Genomic DNA, 20,049 nt, shown 5'->3' on the forward strand with positions numbered 1-20,049 from the left:
CTTCGTTCACATAGCATTCTGTAAGAGCTCTTACTTCACCTAGTCTGTTCATCTGAGCCCCTGAATCTCAAGGACAGCTGTCATGATTCCCAGAGCAGATTTATATCTTCATATTCTGCAAAGAATGTTATTATTTCTGACTTTAAAAAAAAACTAAAGGAATTATGCAGCATCTTTTACTTTTTATTTAGAACTATATACTCCCCGGGTGCCTGAACCCCGGCTCAGTGGGTTAAAGCCTCTGCCTTCGGCTCAGGTCATGATCCCGGGGTCTTGGGATCGAGTTCCGCATCGGGCTCTCTGCTCAGCGGCGAGCCTGCTTCCCCCCCACCCCCCACTCTGCCTGCCTCTCTGCCTACTTGTGATCTTTCTCTATCAAATAAATAAATAAAATCTTAAAAAAAAAAAAAAGAACTATATACTCCCCAAAACAGTAAGGTATGAACATATACTATAAACTATGCATTAAATACAGTGTTTCCAACCTTAACTTCCAAACAATACTTACTAGATAATTTTTTGAAGTTTTTAGGAAGTGGAATGGAGTAGGTGAAGCACCTTTGCATTTGTGTATGAGAATACTTTTAGTAAAGGTTGTCCTTCCTTGGGGAAAAAAAAAAAAAAAACAAACATGATTACCGTGTGGATAGTAAGTATGATTTAGCACAGAATGTATTATGAATTTTTAAAAATTCTGAACTCATACTATTGTCAGTAAATTTGTTTCTCTTGGGGATAGGGGAATAGCAATTCTGAAACCACTTGATCTTTTGCGAGGGTTAAACAAAATAAGTAAACATACTGTAGATAATAAGGACCAAGTTTCTCATGCTCAGGAAAGAAGTTACAAATAAGGAAAGAAGAAAGAACAATAACACCCCAGGAGCAATGAGCCCACCTACTGTTCAGATCTTTATTCGTAAAAACCATTCTCCAATAAAAAGAACCAAAGTGGTTCTTTGAAGAAGTGGTTGATTCTAAGCCTGAGGCAGGGTAAATAAAAGATGAATCTGGAGCATTTTAAAATTCTAAAAAGTAGAAGTGCTCAAAAAAGAATGGGAGAGGAGCATCTGGCTAGCTCAGTGGGAAGAGTGTGCAACTCTTGAGGTCATGAGTTCAAACTCCACATTGGGTGTAGAGATTACTTTAAAAATAAATAAATAAATAAACCAAAAATAAAAGGGGGGTGGGGAGAATATGGAAAGGCCACAGGACCCAACGTGAAAGAGAAAAATTGGAGCAACAAAAAAGTGATAGCGTTGCATTATAACCCATAAAACAAAGCAAGTTAATATACATGCATCTACACTGATGTAAATAATTGAATAAGTAGGTAGATGGAGAAGAAACAGCTCTTTATTCAAATGAATTCAAATTAATAAATGTGGGGAGGAAGAATGAGGGAATAGAAAATCACTCTTAAAACACCACAAATTATTGCAGGCAAGATTCACAGATGAATGCTAAAACTAATGGATGAAAGTTTGAGAAGAAACAAGTCATTTGCATAGTCTCAAAGTATCTCTCCCCAAGATATCAATTGATTGCAAAGAGGAAAATAATAACAGTTGAGACACCTGGCAGCCACCACCTGAACCAAGCAATCAAAGCTCACACCATAATAGGACATCTTACACTGAGAAGGCTCATTACTGTGTTACTCTTCTCAATAATGTATATCACCAATCTCGTCCTGGGAAAACACCAGATAAAACCAAACTGAGGACTTAAGTTTTCAAAATAAAAGCTGACCAGAACTCTCCAAAAGTGTCAAGGTCATAAAGACAGGGAAAGAGAAAAACAGTTGCAGAGTAGAGGAGACTAAGGAGATATGTCAACTAAATGCAGTGTGGGACCTTGGACAGAATCCTAGAACAGAAAAGGATCATGCGTGGGAAAATTGTGAAAATCAAAATAAAGTCTGTACTTGGGCTAATAGTATTACAGCAAGGTACATACTCAGTTTGGATCACTGTACTATGATAATGTGAGACAGTAACCTTAGGGGAAGCTGGGTGAAGAACCTAGAAGAAATATCTATACTATCTTTGCAACTTTTCTAAAGCCTAAAATTAAAAATAAAAAATAACTGTAAACCAAATAACAGTCTAATCAGAAGAATATTATAATTTATTAAACTGTAGTTCTATGTCATATAAAAAAGTGAGTTAATTATTATTAGAGCCCTTGAGTCTTGGGAAAGTAACCTAAAGATGTATTATCCTCCTGCTTCTGATACAACAGCCATGAGGAAGAAGGGCCTAGGAAAGATGGTTTTGATCTGATAAACAGGAGCACCTGTAAACCTGATCCACATTTATAAGAAAAGATGGGCTGTTGACAATAAAAATAGCAATTCTTAAGAGCTTACTACATGCTAGACACTATTCCAAACTCTTTACATATCTGATTTATCGTTCACATCAGCTTTATAAAATAAATACTATTATCCTTCATTCTACAGATAAGGAAAATGGGTACGGAGAGAGGAAATCAGATAAACAAAAGGTATGTTGCTGGGAAAAACCATGCAGAAAATCATAGTCCATCTCTCCTCTTCTGGTCATGTTACCAATCCTGCACTGGTGTTTTGCCTGCCCGAGATATACCCTATTTTAATTAATTGCCCAGATTGAAGTCTTTTCACCCTAAAAACAGACGGAGTAGAGGGAACAGCCATCCGTATATGAGGAGACATCTCCTCTGGCTGGATGCTGGGTCCCAGAGCCCGCACCACCCTCTTCCTTCACTGGAAGTATGAAGACAACTTCTCTGTCAACCCGGATTCCACTTATGGCAGAAAACGTGAAGAGTACCTTCTGTTGGCATGATAAAGTCCCCTCTTGTTGGACTGTTCACTCAGACTGTGATTTCACACTGGGAAAATGAGTGATTACTTGTTGTCAAGCTATACGTTCATTTCCTGAGAAAATGGAAGTTGGCACTTGCTTCCCCGTTTCTCAATGCATGCCCTGGCATGATAATAACGTTGCTTCGCATTTGTGTAGTGCTTTTGGTTCATAAATGTCCCTCACATACTTTACCTGGTCATCAAAATCAACCTTAGAGGTTAGTTCACATATTATCAACAAATATTTATGAAGTGCCTGCTATGTGTCAGGCCCTAGGAATGAAACAGGAAATACGACCAATATTCTCTTTGCCCACTAACCTAGAGGGGACATTACAGTGGGAAATACAAGCCAAAAATAAAACAAAACAGAAAACTAAATATATATTTAGTACAAATACATATTTTATATATTATAGTACAGAATTGTATTATACTACAAAATATGGAGTTATTAAAAAAAAAAAAAGAAAAAAGAGGGTCACCTGGGTGGCTCAGTCAGTTAAGCGGTTGCCTTCAGCTCAGTTCATGATCTCAGGGTCCTGGGATCAAGTCCTACGTCAGGCTTCCTGCTGACAGAGCCTGCCTCTCCCTCTCCCTCTGCCTCTCCGCACCTGCCCCCTGCCAACTGTGGTCTTTGTTTCTCTCTCAAGTAAATAAATAAAATCTTCATAAATAAAGAAATAATTTTTAAAATACAATAAAATAAAAAATATCACTAAGCATAACATGGAGAGACCTCCTTTGGAGGGGGGATTAGTCAAGGCCTCTCTGTTTGATGAGAAACAGGTTCCCCTGTAAAGTTTGGGGCGGTGCCTCCCATTTAGAGGAATCAGCAAGTGCAAAGGTGGTACGTGCAAGGAGGCTGGGAATGGTGGGAAAAGAGTTTGGCACCTTCTGTGAACTACCAGGAGGCAAATTCCTACTGGAAGGCAAATTCCTCTGGAAAACTAGGAACAGGGGGGCTGGAGACTTGAAATGAAGTTCCAGAGGAATGCAGATAGTAGATTATACAGGGCTGGTGCTTAGAGGTTACGTATGAACGCTTTTCTTCTCAATGCAGTGGAGGGGTGCCTGGGTGGTGCAGTTGGCTAAGCATCTGACGCTTGGTTTCTGCTTGGGGGCCAGGAGCTCAGGATCATGAGATCAGCCCAGCTTTCACCTCCGCACTCCATGTGGAGTCTGCTTGAGATTCTTTCCCTCTCCCTCTCCCTTTCCCTGTGTTTCCTCCCCCTGCTCACACACTCTCTCTCAAATAAATAAATAAAATCTAAAAATAAACATAAATGCAATGGAAAGAGGTGACAATGTTATGGTCATTTTACAGGTGAATAAAATTAAGCTCAGAGAGATTATGTGTCTTTTTTTTTTTTTTAAAGATTTTATTTATTTATTTGACAGAGAGAGATCACAAGTAGGCAGAGAGGCAGGCAGAGAGAGAGGAGGAAGCAGGCTCCCCGCTGAGCAGAGAGCCCGATGCGGGACTCGATCCCAGGACCTGGGACCATGACCTGAGCCGAAGGCAGCGGCCCAACCCACTGAGCCACCCAGGCGCCCGAGATTATGTGTCTTGTCTGAATTCTTAGACCTGGGAAGCATATAGCTCCATCCCACGTCTCCCCATTCCTTTCTTTTTTATCCAGATATGTGACAAGTGCATGCTAGATGCCACGCACCTTACTACTGGGTAGATAAGATAGTTTTTTGGTTTTTTTTTACGATTTACTTTATTTATTTATTTGACAGACAGAGATCACAAGTTGGCGAGAGGCAGGCAGAGAGAGAGGAGGAAGCAGGCTCCCCGCAGAGCAGAGAGCCCAATGCGGGGCTCGATCCCAGGACCCTGGGATCATGACCTGAGAGCTGAAGGCAGCAGCTTACTCCACTGAGCCACCCAGGTGCCCCAGATAAGATAGTTTTAATCACATTTGGATTAAGTCTGGAAGTGGGAAATGGCTGTGTGAACAAATGCAATAAAATATGACTGGCGCTTTGTCCAGAAGTCTCTACAAAATACAGAGGAGACTTGAGGAGTGGAGAAGTCAGTTTTATGTGGGTTAGGCAAAGAGAATTAGAGAGTTAGCACTGAGCTCAGTCTATAAGATGGATATTATAAGGAAAACCCTTATAAGAAAGGATCATCAAAGCAGGGTGAACACAGATCGAATTATACAGCCTGGTAGATGCTGGAAATAGCAAGCTACTTCTGGCATGGAATGGGTGGGGCGGCTTGACAGTAGGGCTGAAAACAGAAATTTCAAAGGCCAGATCATGAGCCCCTGGCATTGCAAAACACCCAACTCTTGATTTTTGGCCCAGGTTGTGAGCATACGGTCATTAGATAGAGCTCCGAGTTGGGTTCCACAATTAGCATGGAGTCTGCTTAGGACTTTCTCTCCCTCTGCCACCACCCTACCTCCACGCTCTCTCTATCTCTTTCAAATATATAAATAAGTCTTTGGGAAAAAAAAGATCCTCTCCCTCTCCCTCTGCCCATCCCTATCCCCACTGCTACTTGCTCACGTGTGGTCTCTCTCAAAAAAAAAAAAAAAAGAAAGAAAGAAACAAAGAAACAAAAAGAGCCCTTTTACAAAGATGGTGCCGAAAGCTAAGAAGGAAGCCCCTGCCCCTCCCAAAGCCGAAGCCAAAGCAAAGGCTTTGAAAGCCAAGAAAGCAGTGCTGAAAGGCGTCCACAGTCACAAAAAAAAAGAAGATCCTCACATCACCTACATTCCGACGACCCAAGACTCTGCGTCTCCGAAGGCAGCCCAAATCCCCTCGAAAGAGCGCCCCCAGGTGAAACAAGCTGGATCACTGTGCCATCATCAAGTTCCCCCTGACTACTGAGTCAGCCATGAAGAAAATAGAAGACAACAACACACTTGTGTTCATGGTGGATGTCAAGGCCAACAAGCACCAGCTCAAACAGGCTGTGAAGAAGCTCTATGACATTGATGTAGCCAAGGTCAACACCTTAATCAGGCCTGATGGAGAGAAGAAGGCATACGTTCAACTGGCCCCTGACTACGATGCTTTGGATGTTGCCAACAAAATTGGGATCATCTAAACTGAGTCCAGCTGGCTAAATCTAAATACAGTTTTTCGTGATAAAAACAAAAAAGAAAGAAAAGAAAAAGAACCTGTAGAGATAAATTGTGGTGGGGGCAGGGAGAGAGCAACGATAGGAAAAGGGGAAAAGGGAGGCCGGTTAAGATTTGACAAGGTCTAGGTCAAGAGAAAGTGGAGGTGTGAAGAAAGACTACAAGGGTGGGTGGGGTGGGAGAGAGGAGAAAACATTAAACGGACGGGAAAGAGGAAGAAGGTGCCGAACTTGTAACACCGAGTGTTTGGAGAGAGAAAGACACAGGAAACCTAGGGTGACTTCTGGGTTTTTATGACTTTTGACTCTAAATTCAATACTTCTGAAATGTTAAGTTTCCCCACCTTCTTTAAAAAAAAAAAAAGTCTTTTATTTGATACAAACATGCCTTGTATCATGCATGTTTAACATGCATGTTTAACATGCCTTCTCTGCCAGCTAAGACAAACTCACCAAAGATTATTCATATTTTAAGTTATTTTTAAAAAGAAAATAACACGCTTTTTTATCTGACAAACTGTTGTTTAGAAGACAATGAAACTCTTTACCTAAAGTGATCAGCATAATGTGCTCTACTGAGATAAAAAGCACATTTCCAACTTGCCTCTGGCAGGACAGATATCTATCTAAGCAGAAAAAGAAGACAGGTTTTAACAAACAGAATTTTTTTTTTTTGCAATTTAAGTTTCTAGTAAAGGAAAAATATTAGTACTCTATTTTAAAAGACAGTTCTCTGTCTGAGATCCTCAGAAAATGTTGACTAATAATTCTCTTTACATTCAGACCTATCTTGACATGCCCTACCACCATCAGAAACATGGTATATATGGAAGCTCAATTTCTATTCTCAGATGCTCAAGAAAGAACTTCAGATTCAAGTCTGAGATTTGACTTGAAAGACGTGATCTTAACATACAAGAGACAGCACCTAAGAAAAAACATTTTAAACTTATATTTAAAGACTTTTCAGGGTGCCTGCATGCCTCAGTCAGCTGGTTGTCTGACTCTTGATTTCAGCTCAGGGTATGATCTCATCCAGATCCTGACATGGAGCCTGGTGCAGAGCCTGCTTGGGATTCTATCTCTCCCTCTCCCCCACCCCCACTCATATGTGCGTGCTCTCCCTCTAAAATAAATAAATACTGTTTAAAATAATTTGGCTCTAGGGGGAAAATGTCTGTGACATTTTTACATTAATTGTTCCAAGAACCTACATAGGATAGCTTCCATATACATCCAGTCCTCATCTCAGCTTCCTTCTCCATGTTCCCTCTCTCTTGCCCATTTCATCATTCTTACTGCTTTGGGGATGTACAGAAAGCCTCTAACCTAAATATCTGGGGGAGAAGTGATTTGAGATTCCTATTAGCTTAATGTGTCACGTAAAATGTGCTACGTGTGGAGAACTATCAAAGAAAAGGTGTTGACCACGGACTGCCTTGGTGAAAGCACCACCATGAACGGCATTTGGGAGAACCGTGTCCCATACTTTACAGATTCAAGAGATAGATCCTTACCACCACCGTGAAGAGTTTAGAGGGGCTAGGTAACACAATGCATCACACACCAGAAAGTGATGGAATTGGGAGTCACACACAGCTCTGTGACTCCAAAGATGAGGAAATGCACAGCCATTCCTAATTCCAGTGAACTTCCCAACACTAACCTTTTGGGGGGAAATTTTACAAATGCCATCTAAGTCTGTTTGTTTGGGGGTTTTTTGCAGGCATAAATGTGGAAAATAATTTTTATTTATGTGCATGTATCCTTAATTGGCTATCTTGCTTATTTATTTCGGGATGCAAAGGCACATTCACTTATTAAACCTCCGGGTGTTTTCACAAATTGGCAAAGGAAACAGAAATAATGGACATCACACGCTTCTTGCAATAGCCAGCAATTAATGGAAAGGGCTCTCCTAGCCGTAGTTAACTCAGCTGTAAACTCATATTCTTTCCATCTAACTCCAGAAGCAAATTTCTGAGTAAACAAATGAGTTAATTTGCTCTCTGAGTTAAAGTGGACCGAAGAGAGGCAATTCTCTATTGAGCAAGTAGTGCTGGAGTTTGTTAATGACAACCTTAAAGTAGCCAACATTATGGTCTCATATGATAAATTTCAGTCTACTGATTTTAAATTGTAGACTACTAAAAATCAATTGCTTAGCAGGAAAAGACTGTCAGCAGAAAATATGAAGGTGGGAAGGAGACAGCATATTTTTAAAACATATTGATATAATTCAGCCACTTCTAGAGATACAGCTTACTTAGATCAGATGAGCTACTTCCCCAGCCATGCTTCTTACCTTTGTAGATACATTTTGTGTATATCATGGAAGTTGTAGGTTATTAGAGGATATTATAGGAATCATATAACTTGCAGAAGTTGCAGGATGCTAATAGATGTTATAATGTGTTGTAGGATGGTATATAAGTCATAGAATGTGCCAGGAGTTAGAAGAATTAACTTAAATAGGGAGGAATATAAGACGAGGGATGTGGACAGAATCTGACCAGGAGAATGGGGATGTCTCAAGAAGGGATAGTGTTTCCTATTGATGCTCTAACAATCACAAACTTAGTGGTTTAAAACAGTTCAAATATATTTTCTCAGTCTCTAAAGGTCAAAAGGCTATGTGGGTTGACCTGGGGTCCTCTCCCTAGCGTCTCACAATATCCAAATCAAAGTCTTGGTAGGGCTGTATTCCTTGCTCAAGGTGCTGGGAAAGAATCTGCTCCCCAAGCTCATTTAGGTTGTTAACCGAATTCAGCTTCTTGTGGTTGTGGGACTGAAGTTCCCATTTCTTTCTTTCTTTCTTTCTCTTTCTTTCTTTCTTTCTTTCTTTCTTTCTTTCTTTCTTTCTTTCTTTCTTTCTTTTTAGATTTTATTTATTTATTTGAGAGAGAGAGAGAACACAAGCAGGGGAGCAGCAGGTGGAGTGAGAGGGAGAAGCAGACACGTTGCTGAGCAGGGAGCCAGATGCAGGACTTGATCCCAGGATCCTGGGATCATGACTTAAGTCAAAGGCAGACGTTTAACCACTGAGCCACCAGATGCCCCTAAAGTCTTCATCTTAATTACATCTGCAAAGTCCTTTCTGCTGTGTCACATAAGGACAGCATGCCATCTGAGGCAAAGTTCACTGGGTACCACAAGTCTGCCTACCCGCAGCATCATTTTTCCCTGAGGCACCAAGCTCACGAATACTCTGCAAAAGAATGTGGCTGCCAAAACCACCAGGCTATTTTCCGAATTTTGTGAGTCAGAGGAGAAAACCCTATGCAGAAGCACCTCTTTCTTCAGAAGGCAGCCAAATCAACTTGGTTTACACCAAACTGTTTTGAGTTCTGAAAGACAGGCTACTTAAAAGTAGTGTATAAACCAAGAGACAACACATTGGTCTTATTTTTAAGGCAATGCCATCAGAAAACCTTGATGGTGGGTTTAGTAAAAATAATAGCTATCATCTGTGCCAGGGAGTATGTAGCCTCTAATATAGACAGTGTGAACACTCCCTTCCTATCCATTTTTTGATAGAACGGAGTACAACTCTTCCTTCCGGACAATGGAAAAATACATTCCAGTGCCATCGGTAATGAAACATGCAGTACCAACTCAATAATTCCAGCCAATATTCCCCGTGCCCATGAAAGCTTTCCACATACGATAGTGTAAACTAAACTTATGTGTGCAAAACGTGGAATTAGATTGTGCCTGGCAGGGTTCATTGCCGCCACAGAACTGCAGAGCAGGGCAATCACCAACTGTTGTCACAAATCTCAGATCTGCTTTGACATCACAGTTGGCAAATTATAGTCCATCAGCAGACACAGCTCACTGGTCCCTGCTCATTCATTTTCTGATGCAATAAAATCATTTCCCAGCAAGAATACAATTGCATGAGAGTTGCTTCACAGTGAGAACTGTCCAACACAGTACTTAAACTCCAGGGGGTTATATAAATACAAATAAAGTCAGAATTTTAAAAATTCTTTGAGTTAATATTTAAAGAGCTAGGGCACTTCACATCCCTGGACAATCAAAATAATAAGTTGGTAAAGTACAGAAGTTCTTTCTTCCTAAGGGTGTTTCACACTCATCTTAATGACAATGATTTTGTATTTTAGATGTAGATCAAGCCTAATGACAATGATTCAAATCATTAACAAATGTATTTACCCCCCTCTGGAAATAAATTCAAAGCATACAGAATTAAAGCCAGTTTTAAACACAAGAGTTGAGGTGCTGTGACTTAGGTTTTGTTTTGAAGTTACCAAATTAATTTTGGTACAGACAGGACCCCCAATACAATTTCCTACCTTCCTTTTAACTACACTTTTAGAGAATAGAAAATGGTAGCCATAATAACATAGTCTGTATCCTTCTGTGCTTTCTAGTGGGTTCCTTATATTGATAACTGCTTTTGGAGTCTAACAGTCCCTGAACTTCAGAATGAATTTTGAATGCTTGTAATTTTTAATATCCTTCAGAACATTTCCCTGTGCTACACTGTTCCTTTAAAAAGAAGTAGTTGATTAGATGATTTAGGATATAAAATATTTATACAGCTTTCCTTCTAACTAAAAATAGGAGAAACTGGGGCTTCTGTGATTTTTAGCATGTCATACTATGAGTATAAATATAAGAAAGACTACTTATAAACCTAGGTTTAAATAATAGGTAAAGCATATTATTTTGAGTAATATTCCATTGCATATATGGACCATATCTTCTTTATCCATTCGTCTGAATCTTGGAACACTGCATCAAAAACTAATGATGTATTTTATGGTGACTAACATGACACGATAAAAAAATTTTTTTAAAAGCACATTATTTTGTATCAGATAATAAAAGTTTGATTTTAAGTCACTCTACTATCTGAGTAAAAAATGAATTCAGTAAAAATTCAATCAACTTTTTATTTAAAATCTGCCAAATGGAAGATCTCTAATGGAAAACTGTGTGACCTTTAACATAGTTTAACAACCAACAATAAAACCTTATTTTCATTCTCTGTTCTACATATTACTTCAGAAATTTTTCAATGACAATAATTTCATTGAAAGGGTCCTAATATATCCTATATTCAAATTCATTAAATGTCATGTATCACTTGTACAGCCTTTCTTGACATTATTTTCAAAATATTGCTTGCATCAAATCCCTCTTTTCTGCACACACTCAAATTCATACTACGGCTGTTACAGAAATAGCTAATTTACATATAGATTAAAAATTACCTTGAAGCCCATTTACAACCTGATGAGTTAAAGACAAAGTAACTCAAAAGCTGATCGCTGGCTTCCATTAAACTCACCTATCATGAAACATTACACTAGTCCAAATACAGGTTTCAGCTTCACAGCTTGGATCCTAAACCATGAGACAGGATGAGGGCAGCTCCACAGACACAGCCAAATTCAGATATTTTCTCTATTTCTAGTGCAGGTCAGGAGACACTATCCCTTAAACTGACTCACTTCTTTGCTTGTTCTTTATGTTTCCTCCAGTGCTCATTAACAGTAGCTGTTTTAAGTCAAATCAGTTAGCTGGCCATTGGCAATCTAGCCAATTTTACTTAGACTTGAGGAAAGGATGTTCTTTTTTTTTTTTTTTTTTTTTTTTTTTTTTTAAGGAAAGACTGTTCTTTCAAAATGACTGAGAAGTTTGAAGTCTTACTGGAAGCCAAGTGTGACAGCTCTGGTCCACTGACCTGTTTGCCTGCCCATCTACTGGACTTTAGCATTATATGATTGCTGCCAATAGAATAGGTTTTCTACGATTTCCAGGAAGTAGAAGTCCACTCACAGTGGACATCTCATTCAATGAGCCTGCTATGCCCAAATTTCCCTTAAGCTGCCCTACTCATGTCAGCTACTTAATACCATTCTTTTTTTTTTTTTTTAAGATTTTATTTATTTATTTGACAGAGAGAGATCACAAGCAGGCAGAGAGGCAGGCAGAAAGAGAGGAGGAAGCAGGCTCCCCGCTGAGCAGAGAGCCTGATTCGGGGCTCGATCCCAGGACCCCGAGATCATGACCTGAGCCGAAGGCAGCGGCTTAACCCACTGAGCCACCCAGGCGCCCCTCATATCAGCTATTTAAAGGGCAGGACTTGGTGGCCAGATTAGTACTCTATGACTCTGCCCCCACCCTAGCCACAAATACTAGATAAAAAAATGGAAAATTTGGGCGCCTCGGTGGCTCATTGGGTTAAAGCCTCTGCCTTCGGCTCGGGTCATGATCCCAGGGTCCTGGGTTTGAGACCCGCATCAGGCTCTCTGCTCAACGGGGAGCCTGCCTCCCCCTCTCTATCTGTATGTCTCTCTGCCTACTTGTAATCTCTGTCTGTCAAATAAATAAATAATATCTTTTAAATTAAAAAAAATGGAAAATTTTCCCTATGCCTATAAATCTACTGGCATGTTGCCAGTTAGATTCTATCTCTCTTGAGAATTTAAACTACCATGCATATAAATTGTGGTCAAGAAAAGCTGAAAAGCCACAGAGAGATGAGATCAGAGTTGGTGTCAAGGAAAACCATGTTGTTCATAAGAAGCAGGGGCTATGGATCAGCAGGTTAAAGTATCCGGTAGAAAAGAGAATGAAGGACACTAGCAGGGAATGATAGAGCAGAAAGATACTATACTACAGAGACATGGCAAAGGAGAAAGGAAAACCGAGTAAGATCCAAAGAGACAGAGACAGAGAATTCTTGAGTTCCCAATGGCTTCCCAGCTCCTGGTCCAGCCCCCATGAAGCTTAGCCACATTTCCTATCTTCAGTTAAGTGATATAACCTTCTCCATATCTCTTTTTTACTGGAACTGATATGAATACCTGTTGTTTCTAAGCAAACACACTCTTAGTAAAATGCCATATTAAAGGACATTTTTTTTCAAGATACAGCATTAGATCAACTAGCCTATATCTGGATTTAAGAGAAGGAAAGAAAGAAAAAAGGGGGGGTGGTAGAAAAGGGGAACAATTTCTGAGCATCACGAAAGGATTCTCTGACCTAACACACCCAACATAAGGAGCTATTAAAAAGACCCTCTGTCTACTTTCTTTTCATGAGAAAGTATCATATACCTAAATGTTTTCACCTCTGACAATTTCTAAAGAACCCGGGGTAAGGAGACATGTTTGCATTTTTTTTTAAAGATTCTATTTATTTTTTTATTTGACACAGAGAGCACAAGGGGGGGAGGAGGAGGGTAGCAGGGAGAGGGAGAGGGAGAAGCATGCTCTCCACTGAGCAGCGCGCCTGCTGTGGGGCTCCATCCCAGAACCCTGAGTCCAAGGCAGATACTTAACCAACTGAGCCACCCAGGTGCCCCTACATGATGGCAAGTCTTGGAGACGAATGATTCTGAAGCTTGTTCCATACTTGGCATTTACATTTTGGCATTTATTCAAGAGACTTCAGCCTCCTTCCTCTACATCCATTGTACTCCTTTTGCCTAATGGCATCTTTCCACCCAATTCATATGCTGATGATCCTGAGTCTTAATTGTCCTGTTGTCTCCAATTTTTGTCTTTCTAAACCTTACCAGAGAAAGTATTTCCTCTTATCCTTTTATGAACTAGGACAAGCTTCCAGTTTCCAGAAATACGGGCAAACACTACAAAAGAAATCGCAGTAGATCCGGACTACTGCCAGAGTCTGCCAATTTAAACATCAACTAGATAAAAAGAAAGAGAAAAGACAATGGCTCCTTTCTACCAGAAGAACTTTGATCAAATGGTTGAATTACAAATGGGGGGTATTTATTTGACGCAAAAATAGATCAAATTACCAAATAAACAAAACAAATACAACAAAAAAATTTAATTTTTTTTAAAGATTTTATTTATTTATTTGACAGAGAGAGGGAGAGCAAGCACAGGCAGACAGAGTGGCAGGCAGAGTCAGAGGGAGAAGCAGGCTCCCTGCCGAGCAAGGAGCCCGATGTGGGACTCGATCCCAGGACGCTGGGATCATGACCTGAGCTGAAGGCAGCTGCTTAACCAACTGAGCCACCCAGGCGTCCCAAAAATTTAATTTTTTTAAAGATTCTATTTATTGGAGAGAAAGCAAGCAAGAGAGAGAGAGAGGGAGCACAGGTCGGGGGAGGTTAGGGGATAGGAAGGAACAGACTCCCGGCTGAGCAGGTAGCCTGGCATGGGACTCGATCCCAGGACCCTGAGATCATGACCTGAGTTGAAGGCAGACGCTTGACCCATTGAGCCGCCCAGGAGACCCACAACAAAGAATTTTTAAAGAAAAATCTTTAGCCAGGCATTTCACTTCTAAGTATTTATCCCAAAGCAGTAAAAACACATGTCCATACAAAGACTTGTACAAGAATGTTCATGAAAGCTTTATTCATAATAGCCCCCAAATGGAAACAGCCCCAAAGTCCATCACTAACAGAAAGCAAAAACAAACCATGGATATCAACACAACAGATACTACTCAGGAGTGAAAAGGAATGAAGTTCTGATTTATGCAACAACAAATGAGTATCAGTAATATTATGCTGAAAGAAAGAAACAAAAGGGTATACACTCTATGATTCCACTTACACAAAATTCTAGAGAAAGCAAAACTAAGTTATAGTAACAGAAAGCAGACCAGTATTTGAGGCCATGGAAGGCAATGGTTGGGCGTGCTGACTACGAAGAGGTACAAAGTAATTCCTTGGGATAACGGGAAGGTCTTAAATAAGATTGTATTGGGGTGCCTGGGTGGCTCAGTGGGTTAAGCCGCTGCCTTCGGCTCAGGTCATGATCTCAGGGTCCTGGGATCGAGTTCCACATCGGGCTCTCTGCTCAGCAGGGAGCCTGCTTCCTTCTCTCTCTCTCTGCCTGCCTCTCAGTGTACTTGTAATTTCTCTCTGTCAAATAAATAAATAAAATCTTTAAAAAAAAATAAGATTGTATTCACACGCTTGTGTACATTAGCAAAATTCACTGAACACTTGTAAAATATTATTAATCATACTGCAATAATGTGGTTTTTTTTCTTTTAAACAAAAACTTTACCATAAAGCTGGGTACCACCCAAACCAACTTACTGAGACATAACTGACCTTAAGTGAAACCATTATTTATATAAATGTTCAAACTATTTTTTTTTTAAAGATTTTATTTATTTGACAGAGAGAGACACAGTGAGAGAGGGAACACAAGTTGAGGGAGTGGGAGAGGGAGAAGCAGGCTTCCTGCTGAGCAGGGAGCCTGATGTGGCCTTGATCCCAGGACCCTGGGATCAGGACCAGAGCTGAAGGCAGATGCTTAACAACTTAACACCCCAAGCTATTTTTTATTTAACATACTTAGCTAGATTCCTCATTTAAGTACCTAAATTCACCTAGTCATCATTTAATAGAATTTAGTTATTCATTATATTCGTATGTCAAAGTTGTAGTAGGAAAACATTTACTATCTTCATCTTTATAAAGGAAAAGGTTGATCATTCTTAATTACATAGTTTTTGAACAAGAAGAATAGAAGTCTGGGAGACTTTGAGAAGGGAGAAAAAAGGCATAACTTCCATCTTTCTTCTCTAATTTAAACTAGTAAGCATTTTGTGTCATATAATTTAGAATATGTTTTGTTGTTTATGACTGAGCTTTTCTCAGTGTTAAGTATAATCACCCCAACTTTGAAAGCCAATAAGTCATTTTTTAAAAGTAAAGAATGTCCTGGGGGCCATATCAGCCATTCTCTCTACCAGAAAGAAATCACTGATACATATAATAATGGATGCAATCCCCTAACCCACCAGAGGAATATCTTCCTAGCCCCAGGAAACCTTCAGAACTGTTGAATGACTATAATGAATTGGTATGATAATCACCTAAAGATAAGAGGCATCTATGGAAGTCCAACCCCACTTATGCATGCCACTAAATATATTAACTAATCCACTAGAACAAAAATGATCCAAGTTGGCTCTAGCCAAAAAGGCTGGTGGGGTGAGGAGATGTGTAATATAAGCTGCATTCTTCCAAAGTCAAAGCTTTGGGACCTGTCTCTTCTGTTGCAAATTTTCCGCCCTTCTTATGATCTCTTACAGCACAAAGATTTTTTTTTCTATATTTTGAGTATCTTATTTATCATTATCCCCAGGTAATTCATAGTCTCAATTTATCTACAATGTTAATAAAATGGAATTTTGGTGGCTGGTGTAAAGAACTCCTGTGTGCCACCTGCGGCCCGGACACTCCAGGCTTCTGACTGGCTGAATTGGAGTGGGTCTGGTGGTTAGAATGTCAGTCACTGATGCACCTCCTCAAGGATCTAGGCATTATAAAGGCTCTTGCAGTGAACTAACACTGTCCACATTTTATACAGTACCTGACAGTTTTTAATTGTCCTAAGTGAAAGTCTAACCGCATCTAGTACAATGACATCTTCTAAAACAGATAAAAAATAAATGTCTGTATTCATAAAATATGAGGCCCAAATATCTCCAGCTTTAATGGGCCCACCTGGTATAATTAGAGGAATTTAGCCTTCCCCTCGGGCTGTCCCATTATTATCCCTAAGAGTCTCCAAAGAAGTCCTTCAAATGTCCTCTAAATAAGGACAGTCCCCACACAGAGTTCAGACTCTCCTTATCCTGATCCAGTCCCATTCTCCACATCACCTTTCCAGAGTCAGCTAAGTAAATCTCATCACCGGCCTCAGCCATCCTGAGAATAGCACTGTCCACACAAAGGATGTCTCTGGGCACCCCCCAGAGATTCCAGTTAAAGGCAGCCAGATTATAGGGGAGGAGGCTTTATTCCTCTTCTGTGGCATGTTTTGTCACTGAGTTCTGAGGGGCTTACTGTCCTGAGAATCTCACAAGGTAAGTTCCTGACATTACCTCCTTCCTTCACAGTGTTTCAGAACCAGTGGAAGAAACCTGGCCCTGGACAGTTGCCATCCATCCACATGATCCTCTTAAGGGACAAGGGTATCTGCCTTAATGACAAGCCCTGCTACACCAACACTTCTGTAAATGACACGCGATCAGGAGAGAGACCTGGTTTGGTTTTTTCAGTGTGTGTGGTCCCCTGAAGACCCGCAAAGAATGCTGGGATGCTTGCTGACAATACACACTCTCCCTCTGGATTCCACTCCTCAGACACTAAATCAATCATCTGGGGAGGTGAACAGATTCTGAATTTCTTAACAAGATCATGAGAGGATTTTTTACAGGTCTGGGCCTAAGACCCCCAGTGCTAGGTAATCTGAGATAAACACTGATACAATTCAATTTTTCTGAAATAGCCAAAACATGGGATTTTGGAAGTCCCTGTACCCTGGAGGTTCTTCCTTAGCAAACAGAATGCTGCCAAATCAGTATTACTGACATTTTGCTGAAATGGTGGTCTGAGGATTCAGATCCTGAAACAACGGGAACCCTGAGGGATACCCTTTAGATATCCACAGCCCTCTCATAGATATTTCCCATGAGAGAAGTAAAAGTTTCAGAAGTTCTGAAATAATGATGAGGATATTGGGTATTTAATTTTTCCTTTTAAGGGAAAATGATAGAAATGTCAGGAAAAAAGGAGATATATTTTTAATATCTATTTTTTATTCACCCTATTGATGTAAACATAACGGGTTGTTTAAAAGGAAGATAAAGAATATGTTATGTTTAATTCACTTTGCTCTTGGAATTATCATAGTCAATATGTTAAGTTCAAGAATACAGTTTGCATAAAGAATAATGATCAATTTACCCAGTGAACTGACCTTTAGATGACTTAGGTTTACCAGTATCTTATCTCCATCTTTTTCATTAATGAATAGCAGACAAATATCTGAAGGACAAGAGACGGGCTCTAGTATTTACCTGTGTAGTTTCTACACACTAATCTTTGAGTTAAGTACCATATAGGCCATGTCTAAGAACAGAAGAAAATGTGAAAAGTATTTTTTTTCAATACACAAGAGAAAATTGCTTTCAGAACTTAGGAGCCCTGATGGTACCAAAACCTAGAGAAATCATTTCCTAAAGAGCAAATGAGAGAGGGGAAAAAGATAATTCACTGAATCCAATATTTGTCAATAGTAGCTTTATCTAACTCAGGGGTTCTCCAACCTGATAAAACCTTATAAAGCATGATTGTTGGCCCCCACCCTGAAGTCTGAATTGAGGCTGCAGAATTTGCATTCCTATGTTCCCAAGTGATGCTGACACACAATTCGAGAACTGCTGGTCTCATTAGTTTCATTTCCTCAGCTATGGCTGATCCTACAGCCTCGTCCCAATGTTGCAGGAGGTGGATCATGGGCCTAATTCCAGATGCATCCTGAAACTAATACCCCAGTGTCATTCAGTATTTGTTTTCTCTGTTTGTTTTTCACAAGAAGGGGTAAGGATTCTGATTCAAAAGTATATTTTGTGCAAGTTTGAAATACTGGGGAAAACCAGGAACGTGATCTTGTAACAACTGAAAAAATCCTTTCCAAAACCATCTTGAATTGACAACACCTGGCTTTGTAATCCAATCAAATGCATAATCTGACTTAGGTTTCCACCTTTGAAACTTGACCACAAAAGATTAGCAAGATCATAAAATAGCTGACAATAAAATTTGCCTTGTTTCCTAATTTTTGTTTTTACTTTCTTTTGCACTTTTCAATGCATGCTGCACCTTAAATCTCCTATTTTCCCCTGGGCTATTTGGTAAAAAGTTATTTAGCAGCAAGTGCCTCTTAAAGAAATTGGCTTTATAACCCACAAGGCATTCTGCAGGATTCATCACCATTAAGTATCACCATCCTCAAACTTCTGGATACTTGAAGATCCCCAATTACTAATTTTCTTAAAGAGCTTCAGTGTTTTCTAGTAAAAAGTGTATTACCATTCCACAAAGAATTTCAATCCAAACTTTAGGACAGTGTATGGTTTCCTGCATCCTTTCCTTCTGGAAGACAGATGCTATAAGGAAGGGACAACTGTTACCTTTTGTGATTTTTTGTTCTCTTCTCTAGATATTTTCAAGAGCGATCAGCATCAAGATATCAACAACCAAAACTAAGGCATGGAATGCACTATGCATTCGAGTCATCGGATAGTTGTCTATCATGATTTCTCTTGTCTACACCATTAATCAACAAACAAATGCAGCTAATCCTTAATATTTGATTATAATATGGGGCCATTTTCACACACACAGAATATCTGTTACTTTGTGTTAGAGAATTTCAACATTTAATAAGAATAGAAGGTAGTTAAAAAGCAAACAAACTCCTGATTTGAGGTACCAAAGCCTTCAGCAAGTCGAGGAAGACTGGCACATTGTGGCTCAGATTGGATTGCTGAAGCATGAGGATATTGGCAAGGGCACTCATGGTTGTGGGGAGAAAAGGTGTATTGGAGGATAATGGCAGCCCAGCGACAGATGTCAGAATGTTGGGTAAGAAGGGTATCCTCATGGGTTACTGCAGCAGCAATGAGAGATGTGTCACATACTCAACAAATGATCAAATAATATATAAATAAGACTAATGGGAGCAAGGTTTCCCACTGTCAGAGAAGGGTATTACAAATATAGAAAGGGGAAAAAAACCCAATAAACTTTGTGGTATTAAACTGAAATTAGAGGTACAGGTGTGTGCTCATGATTTTAAATACAGGTATAGAAATATAGATATAAATGTGAGGATAGACAAATAGACAAATATTCCCTGACAGTCCACTAAGAGAGCCTCAGAGCAAGACCGCAATACCAATGAGAACAACTTCTCTCCAGATCGTGGCTTATCCAGGGCTCCATAGAGTAAAGGGTGACTTCAGCACTAGGGCAAGGAAAGTACAGGAGTCTAGTTTATTGCTCCTGAAAGGAAGTGCTCAAAGAATGATAGAGGTATGTCAAAAGAACACTAAAGAAGCCATTTTGAAGGGACTTCCAAAGGAAAAATCTGGAATTACTTAAGATTAAAAATAAATATAGTAATGGATTATAACCCACTGAATTAAATAGGAAATTATAAATCCATACTAAATAAATGATTGAGTGATGGACTAAATGTATGGTGCAGAATGGGATATTTATATAGTCTCAAAGTATCTCTCAACAGAACACTTACTAGTTATAAAATGAAAA

Source organism: Mustela nigripes, chromosome 9 (assembly GCF_022355385.1).
Source record: "Mustela nigripes isolate SB6536 chromosome 9, MUSNIG.SB6536, whole genome shotgun sequence".
In the NCBI taxonomy this organism is placed as follows: Eukaryota; Metazoa; Chordata; class Mammalia; order Carnivora; family Mustelidae; genus Mustela; species Mustela nigripes.